The sequence below is a fragment of the Saccostrea cucullata genome, unplaced genomic scaffold, assembly GCF_032062105.1.
Source record: "Saccostrea cucullata isolate Sc308-1 unplaced genomic scaffold, CSIRO_AGI_Scuc_v1 ctg5375, whole genome shotgun sequence".
In the NCBI taxonomy this organism is placed as follows: Eukaryota; Metazoa; Mollusca; class Bivalvia; order Ostreida; family Ostreidae; genus Saccostrea; species Saccostrea cuccullata.
The window spans coordinates 34,914-49,202 of record NW_026937197.1 but is presented as its reverse complement, the minus strand read 5'-3'; the positions used below and the strand labels follow the sequence as shown (position 1 = coordinate 49,202).

General features: G+C 34.8%; 1 long non-coding RNA gene across 1 annotated transcript in view; it reads right to left on the bottom strand.

Annotated features, from left to right (window-relative positions):
• Positions 1-6,464: 6,464 nt before the first annotated feature.
• Positions 6,465-14,289, bottom strand: part of LOC134247515 (uncharacterized) — a 30,436-nt gene continuing 22,611 nt past the window's right edge. Inside the window, exons 2-3 of the long non-coding RNA XR_009987870.1 lie at positions 10,153-10,302; positions 6,465-6,540 (exon numbers count right to left, since the gene is read on the bottom strand). This is a non-coding gene — a long non-coding RNA (uncharacterized LOC134247515). The remainder of the gene's footprint in view (positions 6,541-10,152; positions 10,303-14,289) is intronic.

The following is a 14,289-nucleotide window of genomic DNA, read 5'->3' as shown; positions in this document are numbered from 1 at the left end:
CTGGGGCAATTTTGACCAAACTTGGTACAAAGCATCCTTGGGTTAAGAGAAATTTAAGTTGTTAAAATGAAGGGACATATCCCCTCGCAAGGGGAGATAATCAAGAAAAGACAAAAATAGGGTGGGGTCATTAAAAAATCTTCTTCTCAAGAACCACTGGGCCAGTAAAGCTGAAACTTATGTGGAAGCATCCTAGGGTAGTGTAAATTCTAAATTGTTCAAATCATGACCCCCGGGGGAAGGGTGAGGCCACAATAGGGAATCAAATTTTTATATAGAAATATATAGGAAAAATCTTTGAAAGTCTTCTTCTCAAGAACAACTGGGCCAGAAAAGCTGAAACTTATGTGGAAGCATCCTGGTATAGTGTAGATTCTAAATTGTAGGAATCATGACCCCCGGGAGAAGGGCGGGGCCAAAATGGGGTATCAAAGTTTTATATAGAAATATATAGGAAAAATATTTGAAAATCTTCTTCTCAAGAACCACTGGGCCAGAAAAGCTGAAGCTTATGTGGAAGCATCCTGGTATAGTGTAGATTCTAAATTGTTCAAATCATGACCCCCAGTGGAAGGGCGGGGCCACAATGGGGAATCAAAGTTTTACATAGAAATATATAGGAAAAATCTTTGAAAATCTTCTTCTCAAGAACCACTGGGCCAGGAAAAGTGAAGCTTATGTGGAAGCATTCTAAGGTAGTGTAAATTCTAAATTGTAGGAATCATGACCCCCTGGGGAAGGGCGGGGCCATTATAGTTTTATAGGCCATCAAAGTTTTACATAGAAATTTAAAGGAAAAATCTTTGAAAATCTTCTTCTCAGGAACCACTGGGCAAAAAAAGCTGAAACATATGTGCCCATGGAAGGATCATGGGGTAGTGTAGATTTCAAAATGTCTAAATTATGATCAGTGGGGTAGGGTGGGGATGCATTATGTATAACAAGGGGGAAATCTGGTAATTTAAGAACAGAATGGTCAAAGCTTCTCAGGTGAGCGATGTGGCCCATGGGCCTCTTGTTTTGTATTGTTAAGACTCTGATAAACACAAATCCATTGTTCAGTACAACTGTAAAATATACATCAACTTCGTAACAGGAAATCACTTTCCGTTTGAACGCACACAATACACAGGTAATCAACAGAGAGAGAGAGAGAGAGAGAGAGAGAGAGAGAGATCAGGGGGGGGGAGGTCAGTGCATCTAGTTGTAGACCATGTCGGCAGTACTTGGGTTCATTATGAATATCAGGACACAATCAAGTCAATAATGGTTTGACCAGTATTTATTGATGGTAATAATATAATGAAAGAAAACGTGAGCAAGATCACAATACCCAACGCTCTCCAAAAACTCAAAGTGCTGAAAATACCGAAAAAAATGAAAGAATCGAAATTTCCCGGTAATATGCACATCTACAAATTGTGTCCTAAATATCTGCAAAGTTTGATGGAATTCTGTGAAGCGGTTAATGGGGAGTTGCGCTGGCAAACTGTTCATCTCTATATTTAAGGTATGGCCAAAAATCTAAGTTGAAAAGTGTTGAAATCCTAAGAAAAAATAATGGAATCGGAATTTTCTGGTAATATGTACATCTACACATTGTGTCCTAAATACATGCAAAGTTTGACGAAATTCTGTGCAGTGGTTTATGAGGTGTTGCGCTGACAAACTGTTTATCTCTATATTCAAGGTATGGCCAAATGCCTAAGTTAAAAAGTACGGAAATTCACAGAAAAAATAACGGAATCGGAATATCTTGGTAATATGCACATCTACACATTGTGTCATAAATACCTGCAAAGTTCGACGAAATTCTGTGCAGCGATTTATGAGTTGCGCTGACAAAAAAAAGACTGACTGACTGACACTCTGACGGACTGGTCAGAAACATTATACCTCACGCAACTAGTTGCGTGGGGTATAATAAAAACCTGAAATGAAGTCATTATAATTAATAAACATTTACAAATCCTTAACGACTTTACTTCTAATTACAAATATAACAGGAAATACATGTACATAAGTAATAAATATATTTACAAACCACATTATTACCTAACCTACTATATAAATTATAATTAGCATTTTGAACTGTTTCACGGTTTACTTTATGTTTTTGCGTGATCATGAAACAGTGAACTGTTGACCGGTCCACAGAATGAACTGTTGACTGTTTAAAGCATCATCGTAATATTCAAGTGTTTTGATGATCACGACATCACTATTTACCTGCTCTATATTTAATCAAATTTAAATAAAACACACAAACAATCAGTTTCTAAAGTACTAGTATTACTTTAAATTAAAAATATTAGTTTAATCTTTATATTATGTGTTAAGCTAATTAATATACAAGTATGTGAATAAAAAGTTGTTAAAACTTTTTATTGATTGTTTGTGTGTTTTTTATTCCAATATAATTAACTATATAGTAGTTAGGTAATAAAACACTTATTCAATGACTACTCGGTGAAACAGTCAAACTGTTGTCCGTCGGTAGTAAGGGAGACCCGGGAAACTGTTGCCCTCGGCCTTCGGCCTCGGGCAACAGTTTCCCAGGTCTCCCCCACTACCTCGGGACAACAATTTGACTGTTTACCTCGTAGTCATTGAAAACGTGTATACTATATAAACTAGCTACGATAGTAACAAAATGCATGTTGCCTTCGAACTCAGATAATGGCTGTATAATATCCAGTTTTCTAAAATAACATAAAGATAATTTACATTTTTCATTACTTTGTCAAACCATATTTTAGTTAATTTTACAAGCATCTTAATAAATGGTCTCGTAAAAAGTTCTTTCAAAATGCTGGGTTAAAAACAAATCAATGATTATTGTTTGCATGTGACAAAAAATCATTCATAAACAAAATAAATTCATAAACACACGTCTCATCCAAAAGTAGTAAACTAATTTTTCAGCACTCTTATCACTTGGAGCCATACCTTAATATTCTCACCGAGTTTTGAAATGTTAAAAAAGAATATTTTTCTAGTGTATTACGTTTCACTCAAAACAAAATATTTAAAAAGAAAGTCACCATTGTTACAATACATTAATCAATAATTTTTAGCATGGTTTGTTCACTTTTCTTTAAAAACTCTAGTCACATTATTTCCATCTCACATGTATTGCACACATAGTGTATTAAAATTGGTATTGTATACATTGTTTGTCCTCGAAAATTCCCTCTCAAACCACAGCACATCCATCTACACAGGAATAATCATCCACAGATTTTACAACATCAACCATTGTCATACGACATCAAATAACATCAACGCAGTAATAATCATCCACAGCTTTTACAAGATCAACCATTGTCATACGACATCAAATAACATCTACACAAGAATAATCATCCATAGCTTTTACAAGATCAATCATTGTCATACGACATCAAATAACATCTACACAAGAATAATCATCCATAGCTTTTACAAGATCAACCATTGTCATACGACATCAAATAACATCTACACATTAATAATCATACACAGCTTTTACAACATCAACCATTGTCATACGACATCAAATAACATATACACAGAATAATCATCCACAGCTTTTACAAGATCAACCATTGTCATACGACATCAAATAACATCTACACAGTAATAATCATCCATAGCTTTTACAAGATCAACCATTGTCATACGACATCAAATAACATCTACACAGAATAATCATCCATAGCTTTTACAAGATCAATCATTGTCATACGACATCAAATAACATCTACACAGAATAATCATCCATAGCTTTTACAAGATCAATCATTGTCATACGACATTAAATAACATCTACAAAGAATAATCATCTACAGCTTTCACAAGATCAACCATTGTCACACGACATCAGATTAACATATACACAGGAATAATCATCCAGAGCATTTACAAGATCAACCATTGTCACACGGCATCAAATAACATCTACACAGAATAATCATCCACAGCTTTTACAAGATCAATCATTGTCATACGACATCAAATAACATCTACACAGAAATAATCATCCACAGCTTTTACAAGATCAATCATTGTCATACGACATCAAATAACATCTACACAGCAATAATCATACACAGCTTTTACAAGATCAACCATTGTCATACGACATCAAATAACATATACACAGAATAATCATCCATAGCTTTTACAAGATCAATCATTGTCATACGACATCAAATAACATCTACAAAGAATAATCATCTACAGCTTTCACAAGATCAACCATTGTCACACGACATCAGATTAACATATACACAGGAATAATCTTCTACAGCTTTCACAAGATCAACCATTGTCACACGACATAAAATAACATCTACACAGTAATAATCATCCATAGCTTTTACAGGATCAACCATTGTCACACGACATCAGATAAACATATACACAGGAATAATCTTCTACAGCTTTTACAAGATCAACCATTGTCATATGTCATCAAATAACATCTACACAGGAATAATCTTCTACAGCTTTCACAAGATCAACCATTGTCACACGACATCAGATTAACATATACACAGGAATAATCTTCTACAGCTTTCACAAGATCAACCATTGTCATATGTCATCAAATAATATCTACGCAGGAATAATCTTCTACAGCTTTCACAAGATCAACCATTGTCACACGGCATCAAATAACATCTACACAGACATAATCATCCACAGCTTTTACAAGATCAACCATTGTCATACGACATCAAATAACATCTACACAGAATAATCATCCACAGCTTTTATAAGATTAACCATTGTCACACGACATCAAATAACATCTACACATAATAAATCACCTCTGTTACAACTTTAAACAATGTATTTAAAAGGCATTACAAAGAATCTATACAGAATAAATAAAGCATCCACTGCTGTCACAAGTTCAAAGCATTGTCTTAAGGCGTCACACAACACATAAAGAAGGGAGTTAAAATCTTGCACTGTGATGTAGAAATGAAAAGGAAAGTAGTCTTTGTAGGGCTTGATTTCTAAGAGCTAACAATACACCGTCACTCACCTGACAGGTGCTTGGTGAGGCCTGCTGGGACTTTAAGGACTCTATCTATCTCTGTAACTTCTCCCTCCTGTCAATCAAATGGATGATCAAAGGATGTGTAGGTGGGAGGGCATGTCCAGCAGATGTAGACCTGTCATTCGTCTGTGTTTATGACTTTGACCTCAATATCTGTATTGATCTCCTCCAACTGGCAAAAAAGTAATTATTCGATTAATTCTTTTTATAACTTTAAAAGTATCTTAGTAAAATGTGCATAAATTTATTCTATAATACCTTCAAAAAATAAAAATCAGTTATAGAATCAAAATAAAAAAAATAACAAACCTTGGATAACACATGCATTTCTAATCAGTAGCAGAAAGCAGTCAACAGATTATTTATTTCAGCATCTCTGAATATTTATTGTACACATTCCATAATTCATCTTACCTTCCTTTGTTTTAACTGTAGTCTCAAGGCCTGTCGGGAGAATAAGATCTATATCTGACTCCATAACATCTCCCTCCGGTCAATCAAGTGGAGGATCAAAGGATGCTGTAGGTGAGAGGGCGTGTTCTTCAGATGTAGACCTGTCATTTGCCTTTACAATCTGCATTGATCTCCTCTAACTGATAACAAATTAAATCATTATAAATTTTATTTTTATTACTTGAAAACTTTATATATAATTTTTTCAGATAAAATTGATAATCAATAGCAGAAAGCAAATTCCAGTATTTTTTAAAACATATCTATATTTTTTATGTGTACACCTGTCCTTATCTTAACTCCCTTTGTTTGAGCTGTAATTTGATCTGTGTCTTGATCATGCTATCAACAGGGGACCTTGGTTTGTGGGGGAGCATGCCCAGTAGACCTACATACACCCACTGTCTCCCTACTGTACTCATATCAGCCTCATTATCAGAAACGGCAAGTATTCCACTCAAATACTCCCGGACTATAGATAGATCAGGCTCTATAACTCCACACAGGCGATCTACATCTGTTATAGTTTGGATTATTTGTTCTCCATCCCTATGAGAGGAAATGATGTATTGGAGGCAAGTGATGAACTCAGATACAGTTTGTTTGTATTTGTTCTCCAATTCCTTGTTTTGAACATTGCAACAGTGGAGTGAAGTATGGATACGAACACTTGACTGATATGCTGCCTCAACTGTTTCCTAAAGGGAAAACAAATGATTTCTTACATTTTTTTAATATTTACCATTAGATTAATTTTATTGACATTCCGTACATTCACTAAGTTTGTGAATACACACAACATCTACCGGTAGTTAAACTGACCTAGTCTGAAGATTCCCTTTACAGAGCATTAAGCCTTGAAAACAGATGTGCTGTGACAGAATCTTTAGTTTTTGTAGCCTTGGTTTTAAGTCTCTCAGAGGTACATCAACAGGAAGATGTCTGTCAAGTGATGACTTCCGTGTTTCTTCCGATTCTCCATACATCAGGTGGTAGGTTGTCTGACTTAATACTGCCTTCTGAAGACTTTCTGGACTCTATAATGCAAGTGAAATTAATTGAAATATGTTGACTTCGGATTCGCATTCAAAACTTAAGATTATTCCATATCAGAGGGCTGAAAGCCAATATAAATACACTAAGGAATGAATTTTATTTTTTGTCATTATCCCCTAGAAACTGAGTTGGAGGAGATATGATAATAATCCTGTATGTGTGGTTTCCAATGCTAAACGGATTGATTAATTGTATAATGTTTCACGTCCCTTTCAAAAGATTTTCACTCATATGGAGTCACCACCACTTTCAAGTAGAGAGATGCAAATTTTCTCCTTTAACCAGCTCTTTGGGATGTAGCTGCAGAACTGTAGCTCTCTGCTTGAGAAAATTCAGACAAATGAACCAGAGAGCTACAGATCCTTGTGTTGTAAAAACTTTCGATTTACGCCAATTTTTGTTGATCATTTCAGGTAGAGAACGCAAGCAGGAAACTTCACTTCTGCAGTTATTAGGGGCCATTGAGCAGTGAGGAATATCTATGGAGCCTGCATCTACTATTACTTAAAACTCGGTTTATATGGTCTCACCTAAAGGACCTGTCTCCATGTCCCGCAGTGGGATTCAAATCAATGAAATAAGGGTCAACTCCTTACTTCACCAGTCTAGAGCAGATGTTTTAACCACTGCAACAGACTGTTCTCAATGGAAGTGACTTAACGCTGTTTGATTTGTAGAGATGTTTTATGCGAGAGGATGCTCTGTTTTTGGTTGCTTCTGTTGAGAATTGTAGTTACATTTATTATACCACAATCTTCATCAATCATGAATGACTTTTGACAATTTTTTTACAGTACTGTACAGTTGTCCTGGCGTTGATCTTGAACAAGCTAAGTTTATTAAAGTTTTAGTTTTTTGCTGGATGTTTTTTGAGTGAATTTTCACTAAAATGCAGAAATTCCTAAGTTTAAGGAGAGTAAGATAGCATGATCAAGGTCAATATATCATTAATAAACCAATTCCTAAAATTTAAGAATTATAAACAAAACTATTAAAGAACCAGTATTGTTTAACGATTATAAATTCACTCTTTGCTCTTCTATTATTTAAAACCTGATATTCAAATTACATCTAATGTGTTTTAGTCTAGCCCATTTATTCTCTGACTTATTCAATTTTTGCACTGATGCAAGGACAAGGACAATCATGAAGATTTAAATGTTTTTGTCATTCGGTTCACCTCACCTTTTTATGGTATCTCGGCCACAATGTGTTTTTATAAAGGACGTAAATTACATTCTACCTGGATACACGTCATACAGTTGTACGTTACAAATGGCTGACATTTATCACGACTAGAGGTATTGTGATAGAGATTTATCTACTAGACTACAGAGGAAGTAATACTTTTAAATTATTAAGTGTTGAGCATGTTGAAAACTATACACACTTATATCACTACCTAGACTTTTTTCATTACCTAAACTCTGATAATAACTATTTTTTAGAGTTTGAAATAAGTCATGGACCAAGTACCAGATACAGCCCAGCACTTTATCGAGTCTGATACAGAATCCTGTAGGAATTTCTCTGAGTTTTATTGCAATACTTGTCATCAGCGAATCTGTGACAAATGCAAACATCACCATCTAGAGCAGAACAATGGACATGATATTGCCCTCTTTCACAAGAGAAAGAGATAACTTCCTTCAGGGAAATGTAGGATCCACCCCACAGAAGGTATAGATGTTTACTGTGATGTTTGCAAGGATCAAATCTGTTCTATGTGCTTTGCCTAACATCACAGTGATCATAATAAAAGTGACCTTGAAACCATCTACAATGACATTCTACAGCAATGTTTAAAGAAAATAACGAAAATCTGGAAAACAGTCATTCCTAAAGCTAAAGTTAACATTGAATCAATGAGAAATAATGTCAAGAAAGAAATTGCCAAAATAAGAAATTCCATGAAGAAGAGAGCAGATGAACAGATGATGGTTGTTAAAAGTATATTAGCTGACAATAATAAAAAGTTGGATGAGATCGAGAACTCTGTTTTAAATGATATTGTGGAACAAGGGAAGAAAAAGGAGAATTACATAAATAACTTGGAAGAAATAATTGCAGACTATAAGAGTAAAATAATTTCTATAAAACACACTGAACTCATGAGGTTCCATTTAGACATTTCATTAGCTACCATGAAGTTGCCCCGCAATTCTGAACCCAAACTGCCAATTTCAGCATTAGATACACTAAATAAACAAGAAACAGTTTGGTGAAATAGAAGTAGATTTATCGGAAAGGTTAAAACTTTCCTCTGTTACAAAAGTAAGTGTAAAACCATCACGGGCCACGGAATATGTCATTTGTCTCTCTTACCTCCCAACAAATTTTGGGCCAGTGAAATGGTAGGGAATATCAATCAGTATGATACGGAAGGAAACATCTTACATAAAATATCCACTGCTAGTTTGAATTTCCAAGGTAACCACACAGTAACAACAGAGGGAGAACTGTTTTACATAGATTACAATAAAGAACTGTATACAGAGTAACTAGTGATATGTTCACTAACAAACTTATCCAGACAGGGTACTGGGGACCTGGAGCCATCTTCTCCTCTCCTATCAACGGATACATACTGGTCAGGATGGGGAATAACAAACTAACCAGATACGACAGAGAAGGGTGGAAGTTACAGGACATACAGTGGGATGATGAAGGACAAACTCTCTACGAAAGTATTCATTACATCACAGAGAATATCAACGGTGATATCTGTACATCAGACTGGGGAGCCAGAAAGATAATGGTGGTGACTGCACCAGGAAAATGCCGCTTCTCTTACTCTGGTCACCACTCTCAGTCTGAATACTGTCCATCTGAAATATGTACCGATGTTTTAGGACACATTTTGGTGTGTAATAGCTATTATAATAACCCTAGTGTCCACCTGCTGGACATCAATGGTCAGTTCCTGTGTATCCTCCTGAAACCAGAACAATGTCCTCCAGATCCCTGTGCTCTCTGTATTGATGATCAACATAACCTCTGGGTCGGAGGATGGGAAATTTCGACTGTCTCTGTGTTCAAGTTTTTACAGAAAATAGAAAATTGATAATCCATTTATTTATTTATTTTTTTTTTTTGGGGGGGGGGGGGGGGCTTTTGCTTGATCATATCCTGTAACAAAGAACATCTCTTAATGTAACCTATATGAGGAAATAAACAATATTATAATAATGTAAAATGAACATATTTCAATACCTGATCAAATCCCATGATGTCCAAAAGGCTTCTTTGCAATGAGATTCCAAAAAATTTATAATATACCCATGTATTACAGTATGTGTGATTTTTTTTTCAAATAAACATTGTTAATTTATATGCCCAATATACATGTGAAAAATATTTTTTTTTCTTTTAAAATCAATAAAATTTAATAAATGTTTTTTTTTCTGCTTTGCATAGAATACTAATTGTATCGAGTGATTCAATGTTGCTTATGATGTCAAATATTAAACATGCTCATCTATTTACAGTACTGTAGCTTAACAAAATTGGGTCAAAGTTATCAAGTTTTAGTAAGTGAATGTTCATGAATTTCAGTCCCTTTATACTGGGTGTCTGATTACATATAAACTTACCAAACTTTTCCTGGTTCTATCAACACTTGATGTCGTGCTATGAGAAGATGGAGACCAGTTTAACCAGTTAAGTCCCGTAGCTGACGTGTTGGTCCACAGTTGTTGGTACAGATCACAGAGTATCTCACACAAATTGGTACTGACATCTTCCTATCAATAAATGTCGTAAAATTTGGTTCATTACATTATTATTGTCAAATGGCAAATTCTTTGTATGTTAGTTTAACAACAAAGCGCTCTTCATTTACTCATTTACGATGACCTCAGATTCATTATAAAACACTTAATTACCTGACTTTTGTATTCAGACTTTGCTTTCCGTTTAGATAAAGCCATTTGTGACACAGCTAAAAACTGGCTTCCATAGTTAACTAATGCCCCTATCTCTGGTGAAGCAGTACATTCTAATGATGACATCATTCCATTGACTAGCTTCAGTTCCGATAGAACAAACATGTCATCATGAAGAGGCCAAAGGCCAACATGATTTCCAGATGTTGATTGGCTGCACTGTAATAGATTGCTGTTCTCTGATTGGTCTGTTTCCATTGCATTGTCTACTTGCTTTATTTTTTCTCTGGTTAGCTCATACTGCTCCAGGAGTCGTCTAACCTTTGTAATAGCTGCTGTGTGATTACCTGAAACTCAAGCTTTGAGATAGGTAATGCAAATGGGAAAAAATCATGAGGTTAAAATTAAGGGAGGATATGAATGACAGGAAACAATGTCACTTGAGAAACTTAACTAACATCTACAAGAGAATTTCCATCTTACAAAAAGAATTTATTTTGCGTTAAAAGGAAAACAATATTCATACCAAGTGTATTTTCAATTTTTACTTCAGTCCCTGCATTCATTATTAATGACACAAGTTCACTCCTCCTGTCTAGATGTAACTGGACTTTATACTTCATAATGAGGTCAGCAGCCTCTCTATGGATGTCAGACAGTTCACAGAGGTCAGTCAAGGTCAAACAGTCCTAAACCTCACTCTGGGTTCTGTAAGGAGGTGGGTGACCATGGGAGGTCCAGAAACTGATCTGTATCCTCAAATCCTGACAGCAAAACTTCTCCAGCTTGGTACAGATGTGAAAAACACTCCATAAACCTACAGGGAGAAAGATGTGTTTATGAATATTACATATTCTCTGTGGTTTTTTTCCACCTCACAGTTGAAGAATACTAGTATAACATCAGTTTTCAACGGAAATGTCAAAGTCAACAAGTATCACAGAGTTTGTTTTTAATTCTTTATTTTTGCCTTTAAAAAAATAAATTGATTTCTTTGAATGTGACAAAAATTCAAATAATGACTTCTTTTCAGTTCAGAATTGAACCTGTAATAAATTAAGTACAGGAATATCACTTGATTCTGTTCTTTACCTGTCCCCCTTTACAGGCAGTAGTTTGTCTTTGACCCAGGAGTAGAACAAGATGACCTTGTTAAAGTCATGGTCTTGTGTGTAGGTAACCAAGGACTCCCTCATCTAGCAACCAATAATATATTTTTATTTTTATCAAAATCCAGTTTTCTATAGATACCTGAATGTTATGAAAATTGGGAAGTGAATAAGTGATTTGAACACTATGAATAGCTATATAGATCAAGAGGAGTGAAAATTCAGAAACATGCCTTAATTATATCTCGGAAATCCTTGTCTTTACCTAGGTGGCTGAAAGTTGAAGGATTTTATCTGTCTGCATTATGTCTATCATCAAATTCTCAAGGATACTATGATCTAGATCAAAAATCTCCTTGCTCCCTTCTACAAACAAATTCATGAACAAAATCACAAACTTTTTCTTAAAAAAATGAGATAATGGGCACCGCAAATACATTATATAGTACTGTGTAACATTCATAACAAATTTATTAAAGCAAAGAAAAGTTGGAAGATATACGCATTGTTTACCCTTATCAATTGTTCTGTATTTCTCCACCACTAGACTCTTTACATTTTTGACCACCTGTCCCATGACACCCTGTACCAGCCCAAGGTGACCTTTAGTGTCGTCAAGCAGAGATCTTGACCTTGACCCACTCAGTACTTCCCTGTAACTCTGTAACATCTGTTGTAGGAGCAGGGATCGCAGAGTGAGTGTATCTGGTGTGGAGAAATCCACATACCACATACAGACAGACAACAGACTCTGTCACGTAAACAGGTCAGGTGACAGATCATATGATTTTTGTCAACATCTCCAGAGGACAGTCTCTAATACAAAGCATTTTCAATTCAACAAGCCTGTAGAGACCTGAAAATATCAAATAGCAAAAGAAGTCTACAGTATACAGTGGAGCCTCATTTATCCGGGCGCTTTGGTTCCCAGTCAATTTGTCCGGATGTGTGAAGCATCCGGATATCTGAATCACCAGTTAAACAAGATAAATAAGGTTTTTAAAATTCTGTTCCGATGAAAAGTCGTCCGGATACTGAAGCATCCGGATATCTGGCGTCCGGATATCTGAAGGTCCACTGTAAATCATTTCCAATTCAACAAGCCTTTAGAGGCATGAAAATATCAAATAGCAAAACGATCACACGTTGCTCTTTAAAAAAGAAAGAAATTTTTTGTGAAATGTAGTTAAAGTTTCCAAAATTTGATAAAGATTTGTAATGAAACCTGAATGGTTTAACTTAAAGCTCCTATTACAATACCTTTTTATTAACACAATTTTAAATATTAAGAACGCCTAATATTATGTACATAGTCTGTACCCATATATAATTGAATTAACTTTGAATTCTGTTACCTTTTTAAGTAGTGTTTATCATGTCCTGTAGTATGTAATGTATCAGGGTACTTTGTTGGAAAAGGTTAGCTGAGAAAGTGACTCTCTGATGTGGATTTACACAGAACTAAGGGAGATAACTCTCTGCAGATCAGATTAAAGCATCTCCAAATCACAGTCCTGCCAATGTTCCTCCAACACTGATGTAACATGCTGTCATTAAGATGTGGTTATACGTTTAAGTCATTAAATATTACATTGCAACAAGGGCTGTCAACCATACGTACATGTCTACATGTAATCATAACTGCATACGACTGCCCAACATTCCCTGACTGTATCCAAAACAAAGCTTGATTTGTTTTTCTGATGATAAATCTGTATATCAAATTCCCATTCAGCATTTGCAGAGAAAATAAGTTTTAAGTAGCATTTTCCTCCAATCTAATTAAGTGTCAAGGCCTATTTTCCTAACTGCTCAGGAAATCTTATCAAAACTTTTAATGTTTGTGTTCTCAATCAGAATGTGTTTTGTCAATACATCGAACAAAACAGCTTGGTTCTTTGGTCCAACAAAATGCATGTTGCCCTCCAACTCAGTCAATGTCTGTATACTATGCAATTTTATAAATAACAAAGATAACATAAATTTTTGTATACTTTATTTTCCTGTATTTTGAGACTTAACAACTTACTTTGAACATTAACCAAAGAAACTTAAACATCCCTCAAACAAAGGTCGATTTGAATCACGTGTCTCATGGCATACTTTAGTAAACTAAAAATCACACTTGCATAGTTAAATGACTTAATTTGTTTAATCCTCCTTTTTCACATACACCATTAGACATTTTGATCATCTGTCACTTTGGCAGACCATATTATAGTAATTTTTACAAGTATTTTTTATTACCGGTCTTGTAAAAGGTTCTATCAAAACAATAGTTTATTGTCTATAACAAAAATGAATTCATAATAACACTTCTTGTCCAAAAGTAATACTAAGATTTCAGCTCGCTTATCACTTGCAACAATACATTAACATTATATTAATTATCATAGAGTTTTGAAATGTGAAAGAGGAAGTTTTCTAGTGTATAACATTTCACTAGCAACAAAATATTTAAAACATAGTCCCCATTGTTACAATAGATTAATCGACACTTTAATACGTGGATTGTTCATTTAAAATAAAATTATAGTCACATATAGTTATTTCCGACTCGCATGTATTGCACACATAGTGTACGATTTTTTGTATTGTGTACATTATGTCCTCGTTAATTCCTTCTCAAACCACAGCACATCCATCTACACAGAATAATCAAGATCAGCCATAGTCATACGGCATCAAATAACATCTACACAGGAATAATAATCCACAGCTTTTACAAGATCAACCA